We start from the raw sequence: 24,755 nt of genomic DNA, 5'->3' as shown, positions 1-24,755 counted from the left end.
TGCGCTTTGGGGCGTTTCCTGTCGCGGGCGCTAGGCCTACCCACACAAGTGAGGTATCATTTATATCGGGAGACGTGGGGGAACGCTGGGTGGAAGGAAATTTGTGGCTCCTCTCAGATTCCAGAACTTTCTGCCACAGAAATGTGAGGAACATGTGTTTGTTTAGCCAAATTTTGAGGTTTGCAAAGGATTCTGGGTAACAGAACCTGGTCCGAGCCACACAAGTCACCCCATCTTGGATTCCCCTAGGTCTCTAGTTTTCAGAAATTCACGGGTTTGGTAGGTTTCCCTAGGTGGCGGCTGAGCTACAGGCCAAAATCTACAGGTAGGCACTTTGCAAAAAACACCTCTGTTTTCCTTCAAAAATATGGCTCTGTCCACGTTGCGCTGTGGGGCGTTTCCTGTCGCGGGCGCTAGGCCTACCCACACAAGTGAGGTATCATTTTTATCGGGAGACGTGGGGGAACGCTGGGTGGAAGGAAATTTGTGGCTCCTCTCAGATTGCAGAACTTTCTGCCACAGAAATGTGAGGAACATGTGTTTTTTTTAGCCAAATTTTGAGGTTTGCAAAGGATTCTGGGTAACAGAACCTGGTCCGAGCCACACAAGTCACCACATCTTGGATTCCCCTAGGTCTCTAGTTTTCAGAAATGCACAGGTTTGGTAGGTTTCCCTAGGTGGCGGCTGAGCTACAGGCCAAAATCTACAGGTAGGCACTTTGCAAAAAACACCTCTGTTTTCTTTCAAAAATTTGGCTGTGTCCACGTTGCGCTTTGGGGCGTTTCCTGTCGCGGGTGCTAGGCCTACCCACACAAGTGAGGTATCATTTTTATCGGGAGACGTGGGGGAACGCTGGGTGGAAGAAAATTTGTGGCTCCTCTCAGATTCCAGAACTTTCTGCCACAGAAATGTGAGGAACATGTGTTTTTTTAGCCAAATTTTGAGGTTTGCAAAGGATTCTGGGTAACAGAACCTGGACCGAGCCACACAAGTCACTACATCTTGGATTCCCCTAGGTCTCTAGTTTTCAGAAATGCACAGGTTTGGTAGGTTTCCCTAAGTGGCGGCTGAGCTACAGGCCAAAATCTACAGGTAGGCACTTTGCAAAAAACACCCCTGTTTTCCTTAAAAAATTTGGCTGTGTCCACGTTGTGCTTTGGGGCGTTTCCTGTTGCAGGCGCTAGGCCTACCCACACAAGTGAGGTATCATTTTTATCGGGAGACGTGGGGGAACGCTGGGTGGAAGGAAATTTGTGGCTCCTCTCAGATTCCAGAACTTTCTGCCACAGAAATGTGAGGAACATGGGTTTTTTTAGCCAAATTTTGAGGTTTGCAAAGGATTCTGGGTAACAGAACCTGGTCCGAGCCACACAAGTCACCCCATCTTGGATTCCCCTAGGTCTCTAGTTTTCAGAAATGCACAGGATTGGTAGGTTTCCCTAGGTGGCGGCTGAGCTACAGGCCAAAATCTACAGGTAGGCACTTTGCAAAAAACACCTCTGTTTTCCTTCAAAAATTTGGATGTGTCCACGTTGCGCTTTGGGGCGTTTCCTGTCGCGGGCGCTAGGCCTACCCACACAAGTGAGGTATCATTTATATCGGGAGACGTGGGGGAACGCTGGGTGGAAGGAAATTTGTGGCTCCTCTCAGATTCCAGAACTTTCTCCCACAGAAATGTGAGGAACATGTGTTTGTTTAGCCAAATTTTGAGGTTTGCAAAGGATTCTGGGTAACAGAACCTGGTCCGAGCCACACAAGTCACCACATCTTGGATTCCCCTAGGTCTCTAGTTTTCAGAAATAAACAGGTTTGGTAGGTTTCCCTAGGTGGCGGCTGAGCTACAGGCCAAAATCTACAGGGAGGCACTTTGCAAAAAACACCTCTGTTTTCCTTCAAAAATTTGGCTGTGTCCACGTTGCGCTTTGGGGCGTTTCCTGTCGCGGGCGCTAGGCCTAACCACACCACTGAGATATCATTTTTATCAGGAGACGTGGGGGAACGCTGGGTGGAAGGAAATTTGTGGCTCCTCTGAGATTCCAGATTTTTCTGCCACAGAAATGTGAGGAACATGTGTTTTTTTAGCCAAATTTTGAGGTTTGAAAAGGATTCTGGGTAACAGAACCTGGTCCGAGCCACACAAGTCACCCCATCTTGGATTCCCCTAGGTCTCTAGTTTTCAGAAATGCACAGGTTTGGTAGGTTTCTCTAGGTGGCGGCTGAGCTACAGGTCAAAATCTACAGGTAGGCACTTTGCAAAAAACACCTCTGTTTTCCTTAAAAAATTTGGCTGTGTCCACGTTGCGCTTTGGGGCGTTTCCTGTCGCGGGCGCTAGGCCTACCCACATAAGTGAGGTATCATTTTTATCGGGAGACGTGGGGGAACGCTGGGTGGAAGGAAATTAGTGGCTCCTCTCAGATTCCAGAACTTTCTGCCACAGAAATGTGAGGAACATGTGTTTTTTTAGCCAAATTTTGAGGTTTGCAAAGGATTCTGGGTAGCAGAACCTGGTCCGAGCCACACAAGTCACCCCATCTTGGATTCCCCTAGGTCTCTAGTTTTCAGAAATGCACAGGTTTGGTAGGTTTCCCTAGGTGGCGGCTGAGCTACAGGCCAAAATCTACAGATAGGCACTTTGCAAAAAACACCTCTGTTTTCCTTCAAAAATTTGGCTGTGTCCACGTTGCGCTTTGGGGCGTTTCCTGTCGCGGGCGCTAGGCCTACCCACACAAGTGAGGTATCATTTATATCGGGAGACGTGGGGGAACGCTGGGTGGAAGGAAATTTGTGGCTCCTCTCAGATTCCAGAACTTTCTGCCACAGAAATGTGAGGAACATGTGTTTGTTTAGCCAAATTTTGAGGTTTGCAAAGGATTCTGGGTAACAGAACCTGGTCCGAGCCACACAAGTCACCCCATCTTGGATTCCCCTACGTCTCTAGTTTTCAGAAATTCACAGGTTTGGTAGGTTTCCCTAGGTGGCGGCTGAGCTACAGGCCAAAATCTACAGGTAGGCACTTTGCAAAAAACACCTCTGTTTTCCTTCAAAAATATGGCTCTGTCCACGTTGCGCTGTGGGGCGTTTCCTGTCGCGGGCGCTAGGCCTACCCACACAAGTGAGGTATCATTTTTATCGGGAGACGTGGGGGAACGCTGGGTGGAAGGAAATTTGTGGCTCCTCTCAGATTGCAGAACTTTCTGCCACAGAAATGTGAGGAACATGTGTTTTTTTTAGCCAAATTTTGAGGTTTGCAAAGGATTCTGGGTAACAGAACCTGGTCCGAGCCACACAAGTCACCACATCTTGGATTCCCCTAGGTCTCTAGTTTTCAGAAATGCACAGGTTTGGTAGGTTTCCCTGGGTGGCGGCTGAGCTACAGGCCAAAATCTACAGGTAGGCACTTTGCAAAAAACACCTCTGTTTTCCTTCAAAAATGTGGCTGTGTCCACGTTGCGCTTTGGGGCGTTTCCTGTCGCGGGCGCTAGGCCTATCCACACAAGTGAGGTATCATTTTTATCGGGAGACGTGGGGGAACGCTGGGTGAAAGGACATTTGTGGCTCCTCTCAGATTCCAGAACTTTCTGTCACAGAAATGTAAGGAACATGTGTTTTTTTAGCCAAATTTTGAGGTTTGCTAAGGATTCTGGGTAACAGAACCTGGTCCGAGCCATACAAGTCACCCCATCTTGGATTCCCCTAGGTCTCTAGTTTTCAGAAATGCACAGGTTTGGTAAGTTTCCCTAGGTGGCGGCTGAGCTACAGGTCAAAATCTACAGGTAGGCACTTTGCAAAAAACACCTCTGTTTTCTTTCAAAAATTTGGCTGTGTCCACGTTGCGCTTTGGGGCGTTTCCTGTCGCGGGTGCTAGGCCTACCCACACAAGTGAGGTATCATTTTTATCGGGAGACGTGGGGGAACGCTGGGTGGAAGAAAATTTGTGGCTCCTCTCAGATTCCAGAACTTTCTGCCACAGAAATGTGAGGAACATGTGTTTTTTTAGCCAAATTTTGAGGTTTGCAAAGGATTCTGGGTAACAGAACCTGGACCGAGCCACACAAGTCACTACATCTTGGATTCCCCTAGGTCTCTAGTTTTCAGAAATGCACAGGTTTGGTAGGTTTCCCTAGGTGGCGGCTGAGCTACAGGCCAAAATCTACAGGTAGGCACTTTGCAAAAAACACCTCTGTTTTCCTTCAAAAATTTGGCTGTGTCCACGTTGCGCTTTGGGGCGCTTCCTGTCGCGGGCGCTAGGCCTACCCACACAAGTGAGGTATCATTTATATCGGGAGACGTGGGGGAACGCTGGGTGGAAGGAAATTTGTGGCTCCTCTCAGATTCCAGAACTTTCTCCCACAGAAATGTGAGGAACATGTGTTTGTTTAGCCAAATATTGAGGTTTGCAAAGGATTCTGGGTAACAGAACCTGGTCCGAGCCACACAAGTCACCACATCTTGGATTCCCCTAGGTCTCTAGTTTTCAGAAATGCACAGGTTTGGTAGGTTTCCCTAGGTGGCAGCTGAGCTACAGGCCAAAATCTACAGGTAGGCACTTTGCAAAAAACACCTCTCTTTTCCTTCAAAAATGTGGCTGTGTCCACGTTGCGCTTTGGGGCGTTTCCTGTCGAGGGCGCTAGGCCTACCCACACAAGTGAGGTTCCATTTTTATCGGGAGACGTGGGGGAACGCTGGGTGGAAGGAAATTTGTGGCTCCTCTCAGATTCCAGAACTTTCTGCCACAGAAATGTGAGGAACATGTGTTTGTTTAGCCAAATTTTGAGGTTTGCAAAGGATTCTGGGTAACAGAACCTGGTCCGAGCCACACAAGTCACCCCATCTTGGATTCCCCTAGGTCTCTAGTTTTCAGAAATTCACAGGTTTGGTAGGTTTCCCTAGGTGGCGGCTGAGCTACAGGCCAAAATCTACAGGTAGGCACTTTGCAAAAAACACCTCTGTTTTCCTTCAAAAATGTGGCTCTGTCCACGTTGCGCTGTGGGGCGTTTCCTGTCGCGGGCGCTAGGCCTACCCACACAAGTGAGGTATCATTTTTATCGGGAGACGTGGGGGAACGCTGGGTGGAAGGAAATTTGTGGCTCCTCTCAGATTGCAGAACTTTCTGCCACAGAAATGTGAGGAACATGTGTTTTTTTAGCCAAATTTTGAGGTTTGCAAAGGATTCTGGGTAACAGAACCTGGTCCGAGCCACACAAGTCACCACATCTTGGATTCCCCTAGGTCTCTAGTTTTCAGAAATGCACAGGTTTGGTAGGTTTCCCTGAGTGGCGGCTGAGCTACAGGCCAAAATCTACAGGTAGGCACTTTGCAAAAAACACCTCTGTTTTCCTTCAAAAATTTGGCTGTGTCCACGTTGCGCTTTGGGGCGTTTCCTGTCGCGGGCGCTAGGCCTATCCACACAAGTGAGGTATCATTTTTATCGGGAGACGTGGGGGAACGCTGGGTGAAAGGACATTTGTGGCTCCTCTCAGATTCCAGAACTTTCTGTCACAGAAATGTAAGGAACATGTGTTTTTTTAGCCAAATTTTTAGGTTTGCTAAGGATTCTGGGTAACAGAACCTGGTCCGAGCCACACAAGTCACCCCATCTTGGATTCCCCTAGGTCTCTAGTTTTCAGAAATGCACAGGTTTGGTAAGTTTCCCTAGGTGGCGGCTGAGTTACAGGCCAAAATCTACAGGTAGGCACTTTGCAAAAAACACCTCTGTTTTCCTTCAAAAATTTGGCTGTGTCCACGTTGCGCTTTGGGGCGTTTCCTGTCGTGGGCGCTAGGCCTACCCACACAAGTGAGGTATCATTTTTATCGGGAGACGTGGGGGAACGCTGGGTGGAAGGAAATTTATGGCTCCTCTCAGATTCCAGAACTTTCTGCCACAGAAATGTGAGGAACATGTGTTTTTTTAGCCAAATTTTGAGGTTTGCAAAGGATTCTGGGTAACAGAACCTGGTCCGAGCCATACAAGTCACCCCATCTTGGATTCCCCTAGGTCTCTAGTTTTCAGAAATACACAGGTTTGGTAAGTTTCCCTAGGTGGCGGCTGAGCTACAGGTCAAAATCTACAGGTAGGCACTTTGCAAAAAACACCTCTGTTTTCTTTCAAAAATTTGGCTGTGTCCACGTTGCGCTTTGGGGCGTTTCCTGTCGCGGGTGCTAGGCCTACCCACACAAGTGAGGTATCATTTTTATCGGGAGACGTGGGGGAACGCTGGGTGGAAGAAAATTTGTGGCTCCTCTCAGATTCCAGAACTTTCTGCCACAGAAATGTGAGGAACATGTGTGTTTTTAGTCAAATTTTGAGGTTTGCAAAGGATTCTGGGTAACAGAACCTGGTCCGAGCCACACAAGTCACCCCATCTTGGATTCCCCTAGGTCTCTAGTTTTCAGAAATGCACAGGTTTGGTAAGTTTCCCTAGGTGGCGGCTGAGCTACAGGCCAAAATCTACAGGTAGGCACTTTGCAAAAAACACCTCTTTTTTCCTTCAAAAATTTGGCTGTGTCCACGTTGCGCTTTGGGGCGTTTCCTGTCGCGGGCGCTGGGCCTACCCACACAAGTGAGGTATCATTTTTATCGGGAGACGTGGGGGAACGCTGGGTGGAAGGAAATTTGTGGCTGCTCTCAGATTCCAGAACTTTCTGCCACAGAAATGTGAGGAACATGTGTTTTTTTAGCCAAATTTTGAGGTTTGCAAAGGATTCTGGGTAACAGAACCTGGTCCGAGCCATACAAGTCACCCCATCTTGGATTCCCCTAGGTCTCTAGTTTTCAGAAATGCACAGGTTTGGTAAGTTTCCCTAGGTGGCGGCTGAGCTACAGGTCAAAATCTACAGGTAGGCACTTTGCAAAAAACACCTCTGTTTTCTTTCAAAAATTTGGCTGTGTCCACGTTGCGCTTTGGGGCGTTTCCTGTCGCGGGTGCTAGGCCTACCCACACAAGTGAGGTATCATTTTTATCGGGAGACGTGGGGGAACGCTGGGTGGAAGAAAATTTGTGGCTCCTCTCAGATTCCAGAACTTTCTGCCACAGAAATGTGAGGAACATGTGTTTTTTTAGCCAAATTTTGAGGTTTGCAAAGGATTCTGGGTAACAGAACCTGGACCGAGCCACACAAGTCACTACATCTTGGATTCCCCTAGGTCTCTAGTTTTCAGAAATGCACAGGTTTGGTAGGTTTCCCTAAGTGGCGGCTGAGCTACAGGCCAAAATCTACAGGTAGGCACTTTGCAAAAAACACCCCTGTTTTCCTTAAAAAATTTGGCTGTGTTCACGTTGTGCTTTGGGGCGTTTCCTGTTGCAGGCGCTAGGCCTACCCACACAAGTGAGGTATCATTTTTATCGGGAGACGTGGGGGAACGCTGGGTGGAAGGAAATTTGTGGCTCCTCTCAGATTCCAGAACTTTCTGCCACAGAAATGTGAGGAACATGTGTTTTTTTAGCCAAATTTTGAGGTTTGCAAAGGATTCTGGGTAACAGAACCTGGTCCGAGCCACACAAGTCACCCCATCTTGGATTCCACTAGGTCTCTAGTTTTCAGAAATGCACAGGTTTGGTAGGTTTCCCTAGGTGGCGGCTGAGCTACAGGCCAAAATCTACAGGTAGGCACTTTGCAAAAAACACCTCTGTTTTCCTTCAAAAATTTGGATGTGTCCACGTTGCGCTTTGGGGCGTTTCCTGTCGCGGGCGCTAGGCCTACCCACACAAGTGAGGTATCATTTATATCGGGAGACGTGGGGGAACGCTGGGTGGAAGGAAATTTGTGGCTCCTCTCAGATTCCAGAACTTTCTCCCACAGAAATGTGAGAAACATGTGTTTGTTTAGCCAAATTTTGAGGTTTGCAAAGGATTCTGGGTAACAGAACCTGGTCCGAGCCACACAAGTCACCACATCTTGGATTCCCCTAGGTCTCTAGTTTTCAGAAATGCACAGGTTTGGTAGGTTTCCCTAGGTGGCGGCTGAGCTACAGGCCAAAATCTACAGGGAGGCACTTTGCAAAAAACACCTCTCTTTTCCTTCAAAAATTTGGCTGTGTCCACGTTGCGCTTTGGGGCGTTTCCTGTCGCGGGCGCTAGGCCTAACCACACCACTGAGGTATCATTTTTATCGGGAGACGTGGGGGAACGCTGGGTGGAAGGAAATTTGTGGCTCCTCTGAGATTCCAGATTTTTCTGCCACAGAAATGTGAGGAACATGTGTTTTTTTAGCCAAATTTTGAGGTTTGAAAAGGATTCTGGGTTACAGAACCTGGTCCGAGCCACACAAGTCACCCCATCTTGGATTCCCCTAGGTCTCTAGTTTTCAGAAATGCACAGGTTTGGTAGGTTTCTCTAGGTGGCGGCTGAGCTACAGGTCAAAATCTACAGGTAGGCACTTTGCAAAAAACACCTCTGTTTTCCTTAAAAAATTTGGCTGTGTCCACGTTGCGCTTTGGGGCGTTTCCTGTCGCGGGCGCTAGGCCTACCCACATAAGTGAGGTATCATTTTTATCGGGAGACGTGGGGGAACGCTGGGTGGAAGGAAATTAGTGGCTCCTCTCAGATTCCAGAACTTTCTGCCACAGAAATGTGAGGAACATGTGTTTTTTTAGCCAAATTTTGAGGTTTGCAAAGGATTCTGGGTAACAGAACCTGGTCCGAGCCACACAAGTCACCCCATCTTGGATTCCCCTAGGTCTCTAGTTTTCAGAAATGCACAGGTTTGGTAGGTTTCCCTAGGTGGCGGCTGAGCTACAGGCCAAAATCTACAGGTAGGCACTTTGCAAAAAACACCTCTGTTTTCCTTCAAAAATTTGGCTGTGTCCACGTTGCGCTTTGGGGCGTTTCCTGTCGCGGGCGCTAGGCCTACCCACACAAGTGAGGTATCATTTATATCGGGAGACGTGGGGGAACGCTGGGTGGAAGGAAATTTGTGGCTCCTCTCAGATTCCAGAACTTTCTGCCACAGAAATGTGAGGAACATGTGTTTGTTTAGCCAAATTTTGAGGTTTGCAAAGGATTCTGGGTAACAGAACCTGGTCCGAGCCACACAAGTCACCCCATCTTGGATTCCCCTAGGTCTCTAGTTTTCAGAAATTCACAGGTTTGGTAGGTTTCCCTAAGTGGCGGCTGAGCTACAGGCCAAAATCTACAGGTAGGCACTTTGCAAAAAACACCTCTGTTTTCCTTCAAAAATATGGCTCTGTCCACGTTGCGCTGTGGGGCGTTTCCTGTCGCGGGCGCTAGGCCTACCCACACAAGTGAGGTATCATTTTTATCGGGAGACGTGGGGGAACGCTGGGTGGAAGGAAATTTGTGGCTCCTCTCAGATTGCAGAACTTTCTGCCACAGAAATGTGAGGAACATGTGTTTTTTTTAGCCAAATTTTGAGGTTTGCAAAGGATTCTGGGTAACAGAACCTGGTCCGAGCCACACAAGTCACCACATCTTGGATTCCCCTAGGTCTCTAGTTTTCAGAAATGCACAGGTTTGGTAGGTTTCCCTAGGTGGCGGCTGAGCTACAGGCCAAAATCTACAGGTAGGCACTTTGCAAAAAACACCTCTGTTTTCTTTCAAAAATTTGGCTGTGTCCACGTTGCGCTTTGGGGCGTTTCCTGTCGCGGGTGCTAGGCCTACCCACACAAGTGAGGTATCATTTTTATCGGGAGACGTGGGGGAACGCTGGGTGGAAGAAAATTTGTGGCTCCTCTCAGATTCCAGAACTTTCTGCCACAGAAATGTGAGGAACATGTGTTTTTTTAGCCAAATTTTGAGGTTTACAAAGGATTCTGGGTAACAGAACCTGGACCGAGCCACACAAGTCACTACATCTTGGATTCCCCTAGGTCTCTAGTTTTCAGAAATGCACAGGTTTGGTAGGTTTCCCTAAGTGGCGGCTGAGCTACAGGCCAAAATCTACAGGTAGGCACTTTGCAAAAAACACCCCTGTTTTCCTTAAAAAATTTGGCTGTGTCCACGTTGTGCTTTGGGGCGTTTCCTGTTGCAGGCGCTAGGCCTACCCACACAAGTGAGGTATCATTTTTATCGGGAGACGTGGGGGAATGCTGGGTGGAAGGAAATTTGTGGCTCCTCTCAGATTCCAGAACTTTCTGCCACAGAAATGTGAGGAACATGGGTTTTTTTAGCCAAATTTTGAGGTTTGCAAAGGATTCTGGGTAACAGAACCTGGTCCGAGCCACACAAGTCACCCCATCTTGGATTCCCCTAGGTCTCTAGTTTTCAGAAATGCACAGGTTTGGTAGGTTTCCCTAGGTGGCGGCTGAGCTACAGGCCAAAATCTACAGGTAGGCACTTTGCAAAAAACACCTCTGTTTTCCTTCAAAAATTTGGATGTGTCCACGTTGCGCTTTGGGGCGTTTCCTGTCGCGGGCGCTAGGCCTACCCACACAAGTGAGGTATCATTTATATCGGGAGACGTGGGGGAACGCTGGGTGGAAGGAAATTTGTGGCTCCTCTCAGATTCCAGAACTTTCTCCCACAGAAATGTGAGGAACATGTGTTTGTTTAGCCAAATTTTGAGGTTTGCAAAGGATTCTGGGTAACAGAACCTGGTCCGAGCCACACAAGTCACCACATCTTGGATTCCCCTAGGTCTCTAGTTTTCAGAAATGCACAGGTTTGGTAGGTTTCCCTAGGTGGCGGCTGAGCTACAGGCCAAAATCTACAGGGAGGCACTTTGCAAAAAACACCTCTGTTTTCCTTCAAAAATTTGGCTCTGTCCACGTTGCGCTTTGGGGCGTTTCCTGTCGCGGGCGCTAGGCCTAACCACACCACTGAGGTATCATTTTTATCGGGAGACGTGGGGGAACGCTGGGTGGAAGGAAATTTGTGGCTCCTCTGAGATTCCAGATTTTTCTGCCACAGAAATGTGAGGAACATGTGTTTTTTTAGCCAAATTTTGAGGTTTGAAAAGGATTCTGGGTAACAGAACCTGGTCCGAGCCACACAAGTCACCCCATCTTGGATTCCCCTAGGTCTCTAGTTTTCAGAAATGCACAGGTTTGGTAGGTTTCTCTAGGTGGCGGCTGAGCTACAGGTCAAAATCTACAGGTAGGCACTTTGCAAAAAACACCTCTGTTTTCCTTAAAAAATTTGGCTGTGTCCACGTTGCGCTTTGGGGCGTTTCCTGTCGCGGGCGCTAGGCCTACCCACATAAGTGAGGTATCATTTTTATCGGGAGACGTGGGGGAACGCTGGGTGGAAGGAAATTAGTGGCTCCTCTCAGATTCCAGAACTTTCTGCCACAGAAATGTGAGGAACATGTGTTTTTTTAGCCAAATTTTGAGGTTTGCAAAGGATTCTGGGTAACAGAACCTGGTCCGAGCCACACAAGTCACCCCATCTTGGATTCCCCTAGGTCTCTAGTTTTCAGAAATGCACAGGTTTGCTAGGTTTCCCTAGGTGGCGGCTGAGCTACAGGCCAAAATCTACAGGTAGGCACTTTGCAAAAAACACCTCTGTTTTCCTTCAAAAATTTGGCTGTGTCCACGTTGCGCTTTGGGGCGTTTCCTGTCGCGGGCGCTAGGCCTACCCACACAAGTGAGGTATCATTTATATCGGGAGACGTGGGGGAACGCTGGGTGGAAGGAAATTTGTGGCTCCTCTCAGATTCCAGAACTTTCTGCCACAGAAATGTGAGGAACATGTGTTTGTTTAGCCAAATTTTGAGGTTTGCAAAGGATACTGGGTAACAGAACCTGGTCCGAGCCACACAAGTCACCCCATCTTGGATTCCCCTAGGTCTCTAGTTTTCAGAAATTCACAGGTTTGGTAGGTTTCCCTAGGTGGCGGCTGAGCTACAGGCCAAAATCTACAGGTAGGCACTTTGCAAAAAACACCTCTGTTTTCCTTCAAAAATATGGCTCTGTCCACGTTGCGCTGTGGGGCGTTTCCTGTCGCGGGCGCTAGGCCTACCCACACAAGTGAGGTATCATTTTTATCGGGAGACATGGGGGAACGCTGGGTGGAAGGAAATTTGTGGCTCCTCTCAGATTCCAGAACTTTCTGCCACAGAAATGTGAGGAACATGTGTTTGTTTAGCCAAATTTTGAGGTTTGCAAAGGATTCTGGGTAACAGAACCTGGTCCGAGCCACACAAGTCACCCCATCTTGGATTCCCCTAGGTCTCTAGTTTTCAGAAATTCACAGGTTTGGTAGGTTTCCCTAAGTGGCGGCTGAGCTACAGGCCAAAATCTACAGGTAGGCACTTTGCAAAAAACACCTCTGTTTTCCTTCAAAAATATGGCTCTGTCCACGTTGCGCTGTGGGGCGTTTCCTGTCGCGGGCGCTAGGCCTACCCACACAAGTGAGGTATCATTTTTATCGGGAGACGTGGGGGAACGCTGGGTGGAAGGAAATTTGTGGCTCCTCTCAGATTGCAGAACTTTCTGCCACAGAAATGTGAGGAACATGTGTTTTTTTTAGCCAAATTTTGAGGTTTGCAAAGGATTCTGGGTAACAGAACCTGGTCCGAGCCACACAAGTCATCACATCTTGGATTCCCCTAGGTCTCTAGTTTTCAGAAATGCACAGGTTTGGTAGGTTTCCCTAGGTGGCGGCTGAGCTACAGGCCAAAATCTACAGGTAGGCACTTTGCAAAAAACACCTCTGTTTTCTTTCAAAAATTTGGCTGTGTCCACGTTGCGCTTTGGGGCGTTTCCTGTCGCGGGTGCTAGGCCTACCCACACAAGTGAGGTATCATTTTTATCGGGAGACGTGGGGGAACGCTGGGTGGAAGAAAATTTGTGGCTCCTCTCAGATTCCAGAACTTTCTGCCACAGAAATGTGAGGAACATGTGTTTTTTTAGCCAAATTTTGAGGTTTGCAAAGGATTCTGGGTAACAGAACCTGGACCGAGCCACACAAGTCACTACATCTTGGATTCCCCTAGGTCTCTAGTTTTCAGAAATGCACAGGTTTGGTAGGTTTCCCTAAGTGGCGGCTGAGCTACAGGCCAAAATCTACAGGTAGGCACTTTGCAAAAAACACCCCTGTTTTCCTTAAAAAATTTGGCTGTGTCCACGTTGTGCTTTGGGGCGTTTCCTGTTGCAGGCGCTAGGCCTACCCACACAAGTGAGGTATCATTTTTATCGGGAGACGTGGGGGAATGCTGGGTGGAAGGAAATTTGTGGCTCCTCTCAGATTCCAGAACTTTCTGCCACAGAAATGTGAGGAACATGGGTTTTTTTAGCCAAATTTTGAGGTTTGCAAAGGATTCTGGGTAACAGAACCTGGTCCGAGCCACACAAGTCACCCCATCTTGGATTCCCCTAGGTCTCTAGTTTTCAGAAATGCACAGGTTTGGTAGGTTTCCCTAGGTGGCGGCTGAGCTACAGGCCAAAATCTACAGGTAGGCACTTTGCAAAAAACACCTCTGTTTTCCTTCAAAAATTTGGATGTGTCCACGTTGCGCTTTGGGGCGTTTCCTGTCGCGGGCGCTAGGCCTACCCACACAAGTGAGGTATCATTTATATCGGGAGACGTGGGGGAACGCTGGGTGGAAGGAAATTTGTGGCTCCTCTCAGATTCCAGAACTTTCTCCCACAGAAATGTGAGGAACATGTGTTTGTTTAGCCAAATTTTGAGGTTTGCAAAGGATTCTGGGTAACAGAACCTGGTCCGAGCCACACAAGTCACCACATCTTGGATTCCCCTAGGTCTCTAGTTTTCAGAAATGCACAGGTTTGGTAGGTTTCCCTAGGTGGCGGCTGAGCTACAGGCCAAAATCTACAGGGAGGCACTTTGCAAAAAACACCTCTGTTTTCCTTCAAAAATTTGGCTCTGTCCACGTTGCGCTTTGGGGCGTTTCCTGTCGCGGGCGCTAGGCCTAACCACACCACTGAGGTATCATTTTTATCGGGAGACGTGGGGGAACGCTGGGTGGAAGGAAATTTGTGGCTCCTCTGAGATTCCAGATTTTTCTGCCACAGAAATGTGAGGAACATGTGTTTTTTTAGCCAAATTTTGAGGTTTGAAAAGGATTCTGGGTAACAGAACCTGGTCCGAGCCACACAAGTCACCCCATCTTGGATTCCCCTAGGTCTCTAGTTTTCAGAAATGCACAGGTTTGGTAGGTTTCTCTAGGTGGCGGCTGAGCTACAGGTCAAAATCTACAGGTAGGCACTTTGCAAAAAACACCTCTGTTTTCCTTAAAAAATTTGGCTGTGTCCACGTTGCGCTTTGGGGCGTTTCCTGTCGCGGGCGCTAGGCCTACCCACATAAGTGAGGTATCATTTTTATCGGGAGACGTGGGGGAACGCTGGGTGGAAGGAAATTAGTGGCTCCTCTCAGATTCCAGAACTTTCTGCCACAGAAATGTGAGGAACATGTGTTTTTTTAGCCAAATTTTGAGGTTTGCAAAGGATTCTGGGTAACAGAACCTGGTCCGAGCCACACAAGTCACCCCATCTTGGATTCCCCTAGGTCTCTAGTTTTCAGAAATGCACAGGTTTGCTAGGTTTCCCTAGGTGGCGGCTGAGCTACAGGCCAAAATCTACAGGTAGGCACTTTGCAAAAAACACCTCTGTTTTCCTTCAAAAATTTGGCTGTGTCCACGTTGCGCTTTGGGGCGTTTCCTGTCGCGGGCGCTAGGCCTACCCACACAAGTGAGGTATCATTTATATCGGGAGACGTGGGGGAACGCTGGGTGGAAGGAAATTTGTGGCTCCTCTCAGATTCCAGAACTTTCTGCCACAGAAATGTGAGGAACATGTGTTTGTTTAGCCAAATTTTGAGGTTTGCAAAGGATTCTGGGTAACAGAACCTGGTCCGAGCCACACAAGTCACCCCATCTTGGATTCCCCTAGGTCTCTAGTTTTCAGAAATTCACAGGTTTGGTAGGTTTCCCTAGGTGGCGGCTGAGCTACAGGCCAAAATCTACAGGTAGGCACTTTGCAAAAAACACCTCTGTTTTCCTTCAAAAATATGGCTCTGTCCACGTTGCGCTGTGGGGCGTTTCCTGTCGCGGGCGCTAGGCCTACCCACACAAGTGAGGTATCATTTTTATCGGGAGACGTGGGGGAACGCTGGGTGGAAGGAAATTTGTGGCTCCTCTCAGATTGCAGAACTTTCTGCCACAGAAATGTGAGGAACATGTGTTTTTTTTAGCCAAATTTTGAGGTTTGCAAAGGATTCTGGGTAACAGAACCTGGTCCGAGCCACACAAGTCACCACATCTTGGATTCCCCTAGGTCTCTAGTTTTCAGAAATGCACAGGTTTGGTAGGTTTCCCTGGGTGGCGGCTGAGCTACAGGCCAAAATCTACAGGTAGGCACTTTGCAAAAAACACCTCTGTTTTCCTTCAAAAATGTGGCTGTGTCCACGTTGCACTTTGGGGCGTTTCCTGTCGCGGGCGCTAGGCCTATCCACACAAGTGAGGTATCATTTTTATCGGGAGACGTGAGGGAACGCTGGGTGAAAGGACATTTGTGGCTCCTCTCAGATTCCAGAACTTTCTGTCACAGAAATGTAAGGAACATGTGTTTTTTTAGCCAAATTTTGAGGTTTGCTAAGGATTCTGGGTAACAGAACCTGGTCCGAGCCATACAAGTCACCCCATCTTGGATTCCCCTAGGTCTCTAGTTTTCAGAAATGCACAGGTTTGGTAAGTTTCCCTAGGTGGCGGCTGAGCTACAGGTCAAAATCTACAGGTAGGCACTTTGCAAAAAACACCTCTGTTTTCTTTCAAAAATTTGGCTGTGTCCACGTTGCGCTTTGGGGCGTTTCCTGTCGCGGGTGCTAGGCCTGCCCACACAAGTGAGGTATCATTTTTATCGGGAGACGTGGGGGAACGCTGGGTGGAAGAAAATTTGTGGCTCCTCTCAGATTCCAGAACTTTCTGCCACAGAAATGTGAGGAACATGTGTTTTTTTAGCCAAATTTTGAGGTTTGCAAAGGATTCTGGGTAACAGAACCTGGACCGAGCCACACAAGTCACTACATCTTGGATTCCCCTAGGTCTCTAGTTTTCAGAAATGCACAGGTTTGGTAGGTTTCCCTAGGTGGCGGCTGAGCTACAGGCCAAAATCTACAGGTAGGCACTTTGCATAAAACACCTCTGTTTTCCTTCAAAAATTTGTCTGTGTCCACGTTGCGCTTTGGGGCGCTTCCTGTCGCGGGCGGTAGGCCTACCCACACAAGTGAGGTATCATTTATATCGGGAGACGTGGGGGAACGCTGGGTGGAAGGAAATTTGTGGCTCCTCTCAGATTCCAGAACTTTCTCCCACAGAACTGTGAGGAACATGTGTTTGTTTAGCCAAATTTTGAGGTTTGCAAAGGATTCTGGGTAACAGAACCTGGTCTGAGCCACACAAGTCACCACATCTTGGATTCCCCTAGGTCTCTAGTTTTCAGAAATGCACAGGTTTGGTAGGTTTCCCTAGGTGGCGGCTGAGCTACAGGCCAAAATCTACAGGTAGGCACTTTGCAAAAAACACCTCTCTTTTCCTTCAAAAATGTGGCTGTGTCCACGTTGCGCTTTGGGGCATTTCCTGTCAAGGGCGCTAGGCCTACCCACACAAGTGAGGTATCATTTTTATCGGGAGACGTGGGGGAACGCTGGGTGGAAGGAAATTTGTGGCTCCTCTCAGATTCCAGAACTTTCTGCCACAGAAATGTGAGGAACATGTGTTTGTTTAGCCAAATTTTGAGGTTTGCAAAGGATTCTGGGTAACAGAACCTGGTCCGAGCCACACAAGTCACCCCATCTTGGATTCCCCTAGGTGTCTAGTTTTCAGAAATTCACAGGTTTGGTAGGTTTCCCTAGGTGGCGGCTGAGCTACAGGCCAAAATCTACAGGTAGGCACTTTGCAAAAAACACCTCTGTTTTCCTTCAAAAATGTGGCTCTGTCCACGTTGCGCTGTGGGGCGTTTCCTGTCGCGGGCGCTAGGCCTACCCACACAAGTGAGGTATCATTTTTATCGGGAGACGTGGGGGAACGCTGGGTGGAAGGAAATTTGTGGCTCCTCTCAGATTGCAGAACTTTCTGCCACAGAAATGTGAGGAACATGTGTTTTTTTTAGCCAAATTTTGAGGTTTGCAAAGGATTCTGGGTAACAGAACCTGGTCCGAGCCACACAAGTCACCACATCTTGGATTCCCCTAGGTCTCTAGTTTTCAGAAATGCACAGGTTTGGTAGGTTTCCCTGGGTGGCGGCTGAGCTACAGGCCAAAATCTACAGGTAGGCACTGTGCAAAAAACACCTCTGTTTTCCTTCAAAAATGTGGCTGTGTCCACGTTGCACTTTGGGGCGTTTCCTGTCGCGGGCGCTAGGCCTATCCACACAAGTGAGGTATCATTTTTATCGGGAGACGTGGGGGAACGCTGGGTGAAAGGACATTTGTGGCTCCTCTCAGATTCCAGAACTTTCTGTCACAGAAATGTAAGGAACATGTGTTTTTTTAGCCAAATTTTGAGGTTTGCTAAGGATTCTGGGTAACAGAACCTGGTCCGAGCCATACAAGTCACCCCATCTTGGATTCCCCTAGGTCTCTAGTTTTCAGAAATGCACAGGTTTGGTAAGTTTCCCTAGGTGGCGGCTGAGCTACAGGTCAAAATCTACAGGTAGGCACTTTGCAAAAAACACCTCTGTTTTCTTTCAAAAATTTGGCTGTGTCCACGTTGCGCTTTGGGGCGTTTCCTGTCGCGGGTGCTAGGCCTGCCCACACAAGTGAGGTATCATTTTTATCGGGAGACGTGGGGGAACGCTGGGTGGAAGAAAATTTGTGGCTCCTCTCAGATTCCAGAACTTTCTGCCACAGAAATGTGAGGAACATGTGTTTTTTTAGCCAAATTTTGAGGTTTGCAAAGGATTCTGGGTAACAGAACCTGGACCGAGCCACACAAGTCACTACATCTTGGATTCCCCTAGGTCTCTAGTTTTCAGAAATGCACAGGTTTGGTAGGTTTCCCTAGGTGGCGGCTGAGCTACAGGCCAAAATCTACAGGTAGGCACTTTGCAAAAAACACCTCTGTTTTCCTTCAAAAATTTGTCTGTGTCCACGTTGCGCTTTGGGGCGCTTCCTGTCGCGGGCGGTAGGCCTACCCACACAAGTGAGGTATCATTTATATCGGGAGACGTGGGGGAACGCTGGGTGGAAGGAAATTTGTGGCTCCTCTCAGATTCCAGAACTTTCTCCCACAGAACTGTGAGGAACATGTGTTTGTTTAGCCAAATTTTGAGGTTTGCAAAGGATTCTGGGTAACAGAACCTGGTCCGAGCCACACAAGTCACCCCATCTTGGATTCCCCTAGGTCTCTAGTTTTCAGAAATTCACAGGTTTGGTAGGTTTCCCTAGGTGGCGGCTGAGCTACAGGCCAAAATCTACAGGTAGGCACTTTGCAAAAAACACCTCTGTTTTCCTTCAAAAATGTGGCTCTGTCCACGTTGCGCTGTGGGGCGTTTCCTGTCGCGGGCGCTAGGCCTACCCACACAAGTGAGGTATCATTTTTATCGGGAGACGTGGGGGAACGCTGGGTGGAAGGAAATTTGTGGCTCCTCTCAGATTGCAGAACTTTCTGCCACAGAAATGTGAGGAACATGTGTTTTTTTAGCCAAATTTTGAGGTTTGCAAAGGATTCTGGGTAACAGAACCTGGTCCGAGCCACACAAGTCACCACATCTTGGATTCCCCTAGGTCTCTAGTTTTCAGAAATGCACAGGTTTGGTAGGTTTCCCTGAGTGGCGGCTGAGCTACAGGCCAAAATCTACAGGTAGGCACTTTGCAAAAAACACCTCTGTTTTCCTTCAAAAATTTGGCTGTGTCCACGTTGCGCTTTGGGGCGTTTCCTGTCGCGGGCGCTAGGCCTATCCACACAAGTGAGGTATCATTTTTATCGGGAGACGTGGGGGAACGCTGGGTGAAAGGACATTTGTGGCTCCTCTCAGATTCCAGAACTTTCTGTCACAGAAATGTAAGGAACATGTGTTTTTTTAGCCAAATTTTTAGGTTTGCTAAGGATTCTGGGTAACAGAACCTGGTCCGAGCCACACAAGTCACCCCATCTTGGATTCCCCTAGGTCTCTAGTTTTCAGAAATGCACAGGTTTGGTAAGTTTCCCTAGGTGGCGGCTGAGTTACAGGCCAAAATCTACAGGTAGGCACTTTGCAAAAAACACCTCTGTTTTCCTTCAAAAATTTGGCTGTGTCCACGTTGCGCTTTGGGGCGTTTCCTGTCGTGGGCGCTAGGCCTACCCACACAAGTGAGGTATCATTTTTATCGGGAGACGTGGGGGAACGCTGGGTGGAAGGAAATTTATGGCTCCTCTCAGATTCCAGAACTTTCTGCCACAGAAATGTGAGGAACATGTGTTTTTTTAGCCAAATTTTGAGGTTTGCAAAGGATTCTGGGTAACAGAACCTGGTCCGAGCCATACAAGTCACCCCATCTTGGATTCCCCTAGGTCTCTAGTTTTCAGAAATACACAGGTTTGGTAAGTTTCCCTAGGTGGCGGCTGAGCTACAGGTCAAAATCTACAGGTAGGCACTTTGCAAAAAACACCTCTGTTTTCTTTCAAAAATTTGGCTGTGTCCACGTTGCGCTTTGGGGCGTTTCCTGTCGCGGGTGCTAGGCCTACCCACACAAGTGAGGTATCATTTTTATCGGGAGACGTGGGGGAACGCTGGGTGGAAGAAAATTTGTGGCTCCTCTCAGATTCCAGAACTTTCTGCCACAGAAATGTGAGGAACATGTGTGTTTTTAGTCAAATTTTGAGGTTTGCAAAGGATTCTGGGTAACAGAACCTGGTCCGAGCCACACAAGTCACCCCATCTTGGATTCCCCTAGGTCTCTAGTTTTCAGAAATGCACAGGTTTGGTAAGTTTCCCTAGGTGGCGGCTGAGCTACAGGCCAAAATCTACAGGTAGGCACTTTGCAAAAAACACCTCTTTTTTCCTTCAAAAATTTGGCTGTGTCCACGTTGCGCTTTGGGGCGTTTCCTGTCGCGGGCGCTGGGCCTACCCACACAAGTGAGGTATCATTTTTATCGGGAGACGTGGGGGAACGCTGGGTGGAAGGAAATTTGTGGCTGCTCTCAGATTCCAGAACTTTCTGCCACAGAAATGTGAGGAACATGTGTTTTTTTAGCCAAATTTTGAGGTTTGCAAAGGATTCTGGGTAACAGAACCTGGTCCGAGCCATACAAGTCACCCCATCTTGGATTCCCCTAGGTCTCTAGTTTTCAGAAATGCACAGGTTTGGTAAGTTTCCCTAGGTGGCGGCTGAGCTACAGGTCAAAATCTACAGGTAGGCACTTTGCAAAAAACACCTCTGTTTTCTTTCAAAAATTTGGCTGTGTCCACGTTGCGCTTTGGGGCGTTTCCTGTCGCGGGTGCTAGGCCTACCCACACAAGTGAGGTATCATTTTTATCGGGAGACGTGGGGGAACGCTGGGTGGAAGAAAATTTGTGGCTCCTCTCAGATTCCAGAACTTTCTGCCACAGAAATGTGAGGAACATGTGTTTTTTTAGCCAAATTTTGAGGTTTGCAAAGGATTCTGGGTAACAGAACCTGGACCGAGCCACACAAGTCACTACATCTTGGATTCCCCTAGGTCTCTAGTTTTCAGAAATGCACAGGTTTGGTAGGTTTCCCTAAGTGGCGGCTGAGCTACAGGCCAAAATCTACAGGTAGGCACTTTGCAAAAAACACCCCTGTTTTCCTTAAAAAATTTGGCTGTGTTCACGTTGTGCTTTGGGGCGTTTCCTGTTGCAGGCGCTAGGCCTACCCACACAAGTGAGGTATCATTTTTATCGGGAGACGTGGGGGAACGCTGGGTGGAAGGAAATTTGTGGCTCCTCTCAGATTCCAGAACTTTCTGCCACAGAAATGTGAGGAACATGTGTTTTTTTAGCCAAATTTTGAGGTTTGCAAAGGATTCTGGGTAACAGAACCTGGTCCGAGCCACACAAGTCACCCCATCTTGGATTCCACTAGGTCTCTAGTTTTCAGAAATGCACAGGTTTGGTAGGTTTCCCTAGGTGGCGGCTGAGCTACAGGCCAAAATCTACAGGTAGGCACTTTTCAAAAAACACCTCTGTTTTCCTTCAAAAATTTGGATGTGTCCACGTTGCGCTTTGGGGCGTTTCCTGTCGCGGGCGCTAGGCCTACCCACACAAGTGAGGTATCATTTATATCGGGAGACGTGGGGGAACGCTGGGTGGAAGGAAATTTGTGGCTCCTCTCAGATTCCAGAACTTTCTCCCACAGAAATGTGAGAAACATGTGTTTGTTTAGCCAAATTTTGAGGTTTGCAAAGGATTCTGGGTAACAGAACCTGGTCCGAGCCACACAAGTCACCACATCTTGGATTCCCCTAGGTCTCTAGTTTTCAGAAATGCACAGGTTTGGTAGGTTTCCCTAGGTGGCGGCTGAGCTACAGGCCAAAATCTACAGGGAGGCACTTTGCAAAAAACACCTCTCTTTTCCTTCAAAAATTTGGCTGTGTCCACGTTGCGCTTTGGGGCGTTTCCTGTCGCGGGCGCTAGGCCTAACCACACCACTGAGGTATCATTTTTATCGGGAGACGTGGGGGAACGCTGGGTGGAAGGAAATTTGTGGCTCCTCTGAGATTCCAGATTTTTCTGCCACAGAAATGTGAGGAACATGTGTTTTTTTAGCCAAATTTTGAGGTTTGAAAAGGATTCTGGGTAACAGAACCTGGTCCGAGCCACACAAGTCACCCCATCTTGGATTCCCCTAGGTCTCTAGTTTTCAGAAATGCACAGGTTTGGTAGGTTTCTCTAGGTGGCGGCTGAGCTACAGGTCAAAATCTACAGGTAGGCACTTTGCAAAAAACACCTCTGTTTTCCTTAAAAAATTTGGCTGTGTCCACGTTGCGCTTTGGGGCGTTTCCTGTCGCGGGCGCTAGGCCTACCCACATAAGTGAGGTATCATTTTTATCGGGAGACGTGGGGGAACGCTGGGTGGAAGGAAATTAGTGGCTCCTCTCAGATTCCAGAACTTTCTGCCACAGAAATGTGAGGAACATGTGTTTTTTTAGCCAAATTTTGAGGTTTGCAAAGGATTCTGGGTAACAGAACCTGGTCCGAGCCACACAAGTCACCCCATCTTGGATTCCCCTAGGTCTCTAGTTTTCAGAAATGCACAGGTTTGGTAGGTTTCCCTAGGTGGCGGCTGAGCTACAGGCCAAAATCTACAGGTAGGCACTTTGCAAAAAACACCTCTGTTTTCCTTCAAAAATTTGGCTGTGTCCACGTTGCGCTTTGGGGCGTTTCCTGTCGCGGGCGCTAGGCCTACCCACACAAGTGAGGTATCATTTATATCGGGAGACGTGGGGGAACGCTGGGTGGAAGGAAATTTGTGGCTCCTCTCAGATTCCAGAACTTTCTGCCACAGAAATGTGAGGAACATGTGTTTGTTTAGCCAAATTTTGAGGTTTGCAAAGGATTCTGGGTAACAGAACCTGGTCCGAGCCACACAAGTCACCCCATCTTGGATTCCCCTAGGTCTCTAGTTTTCAGAAATTCACAGGTTTGGTAGGTTTCCCTAAGTGGCGGCTGAGCTACAGGCCAAAATCTACAGGTAGGCACTTTGCAAAAAACACCTCTGTTTTCCTTCAAAAATATGGCTCTGTCCACGTTGCGCTGTGGGGCGTTTCCTGTCGCGGGCGCTAGGCCTACCCACACAAGTGAGGTATCATTTTTATCGGGAGACGTGGGGGAACGCTGGGTGGAAGGAAATTTGTGGCTCCTCTCAGATTGCAGAACTTTCTGCCACAGAAATGTGAGGAACATGTGTTTTTTTTAGCCAAATTTTGAGGTTTGCAAAGGATTCTGGGTAACAGAACCTGGTCCGAGCCACACAAGTCACCACATCTTGGATTCCCCTAGGTCTCTAGTTTTCAGAAATGCACAGGTTTGGTAGGTTTCCCTAGGTGGTGGCTAAGCTACAGGCCAAAATCTACAGGGAGGCACTTTGCAAAAAACACCTCTGTTTTCTTTCAAAAATTTGGCTGTGTCCACGTTGCGCTTTGGGGCGTTTCCTGTCGCGGGTGCTAGGCCTACCCACACAAGTGAGGTATCATTTTTATCGGGAGACGTGGGGGAACGCTGGGTGGAAGAAAATTTGTGGCTCCTCTCAGATTCCAGAACTTTCTGCCACAGAAATGTGAGGAACATGTGTTTTTTTAGCCAAATTTTGAGGTTTACAAAGGATTCTGGGTAACAGAACCTGGACCGAGCCACACAAGTCACTACATCTTGGATTCCCCTAGGTCTCTAGTTTTCAGAAATGCACAGGTTTGGTAGGTTTCCCTAAGTGGCGGCTGAGCTACAGGCCAAAATCTACAGGTAGGCACTTTGCAAAAAACACCCCTGTTTTCCTTAAAAAATTTGGCTGTGTCCACGTTGTGCTTTGGGGCGTTTCCTGTTGCAGGCGCTAGGCCTACCCACACAAGTGAGGTATCATTTTTATCGGGAGACGTGGGGGAATGCTGGGTGGAAGGAAATTTGTGGCTCCTCTCAGATTCCAGAACTTTCTGCCACAGAAATGTGAGGAACATGGGTTTTTTTAGCCAAATTTTGAGGTTTGCAAAGGATTCTGGGTAACAGAACCTGGTCCGAGCCACACAAGTCACCCCATCTTGGATTCCCCTAGGTCTCTAGTTTTCAGAAATGCACAGGTTTGGTAGGTTTCCCTAGGTGGCGGCTGAGCTACAGGCCAAAATCTACAGGTAGGCACTTTGCAAAAAACACCTCTGTTTTCCTTCAAAAATTTGGATGTGTCCACGTTGCGCTTTGGGGCGTTTCCTGTCGCGGGCGCTAGGCCTACCCACACAAGTGAGGTATCATTTATATCGGGAGATGTGGGGGAACGCTGGGTGGAAGGAAATTTGTGGCTCCTCTCAGATTCCAGAACTTTCTCCCACAGAAATGTGAGGAACATGTGTTTGTTTAGCCAAATTTTGAGGTTTGCAAAGGATTCTGGGTAACAGAACCTGGTCCGAGCCACACAAGTCACCACATCTTGGATTCCCCTAGGTCTCTAGTTTTCAGAAATGCACAGGTTTGGTAGGTTTCCCTAGGTGGCGGCTGAGCTACAGGCCAAAATCTACAGGGAGGCACTTTGCAAAAAACACCTCTGTTTTCCTTCAAAAATTTGGCTCTGTCCACGTTGCGCTTTGGGGCGTTTCCTGTCGCGGGCGCTAGGCCTAACCACACCACTGAGGTATCATTTTTATCGGGAGACGTGGGGGAACGCTGGGTGGAAGGAAATTTGTGGCTCCTCTGAGATTCCAGATTTTTCTGCCACAGAAATGTGAGGAACATGTGTTTTTTTAGCCAAATTTTGAGGTTTGAAAAGGATTCTGGGTAACAGAACCTGGTCCGAGCCACACAAGTCACCCCATCTTGGATTCCCCTAGGTCTCTAGTTTTCAGAAATGCACAGGTTTGGTAGGTTTCTCTAGGTGGCGGCTGAGCTACAGGTCAAAATCTACAGGTAGGCACTTTGCAAAAAACACCTCTGTTTTCCTTAAAAAATTTGGCTGTGTCCACGTTGCGCTTTGGGGCGTTTCCTGTCGCGGGCGCTAGGCCTACCCACATAAGTGAGGTATCATTTTTATCGGGAGACGTGGGGGAACGCTGGGTGGAAGGAAATTAGTGGCTCCTCTCAGATTCCAGAACTTTCTGCCACAGAAATGTGAGGAACATGTGTTTTTTTAGCCAAATTTTGAGGTTTGCAAAGGATTCTGGGTAACAGAACCTGGTCCGAGCCACACAAGTCACCCCATCT

Source organism: Pleurodeles waltl, chromosome 2_2 (genome assembly GCF_031143425.1).
Source record: "Pleurodeles waltl isolate 20211129_DDA chromosome 2_2, aPleWal1.hap1.20221129, whole genome shotgun sequence".
In the NCBI taxonomy this organism is placed as follows: domain Eukaryota; kingdom Metazoa; phylum Chordata; class Amphibia; order Caudata; family Salamandridae; genus Pleurodeles; species Pleurodeles waltl.
The sequence above is the reverse complement of the archived record's forward strand: the minus strand, read 5'-3'. Positions refer to the sequence as shown.